The following is a 416-nucleotide window of genomic DNA, read 5'->3' as shown; positions in this document are numbered from 1 at the left end:
GCCCCGGCGTCCCCCGGCTGAGAACGGCTCGGGTCTGGTTTAGAGGAGGCTGCGGCAACACCCGGCTGGCGTTTGCCTTGTGCAGGGGGAATTGTTGGGACAGGGGCTGGGGGGCACAGGACCCCGGGCCCAGGGACAGGATGGGCATCACGGCAGCGCCGAGCGAGGCTGAGCTGGTCCTCGCCACGCGCCCTGAGCATCCAAACCAACACCGATGCTCTTGAAAAAAAAACCTCAAAACAATCAAATAATTGAAGTGTCACCGCCTAAGTGCATTATTACTAGTGTATAATTAATTACTACACAACTAATTACTCCCACAGAATGATTAATTCAAAATTCATATATGGATGCTGCGGTGGAGGAGAACAACACCGTTCACCGTAGGACGTGACCGTGCGGCAGGTGGGGCTCAA

The 416-nt window shown here is 55.0% G+C and overlaps 1 protein-coding gene across 1 annotated transcript in view; it reads right to left on the bottom strand.

Annotated features, from left to right (window-relative positions):
* TM6SF2 (transmembrane 6 superfamily member 2) overlaps positions 1-416 on the bottom strand; it is a gene marked incomplete at its 3' end in the record, with an annotated part of 3,385 nt that overhangs the window by 1,919 nt on the left and 1,050 nt on the right. The gene's annotated exons all lie outside the window — the stretch shown is intronic.

The sequence above is a fragment of the Cariama cristata genome, unplaced genomic scaffold (assembly GCF_000690535.1).
Source record: "Cariama cristata isolate BGI_N322 unplaced genomic scaffold, ASM69053v1 scaffold23673, whole genome shotgun sequence".
NCBI lineage: Eukaryota > Metazoa > Chordata > Aves > Cariamiformes > Cariamidae > Cariama > Cariama cristata.
Note: the sequence above shows the minus strand (reverse complement) of the source record. Positions and strands in the feature narration are given on the sequence as shown.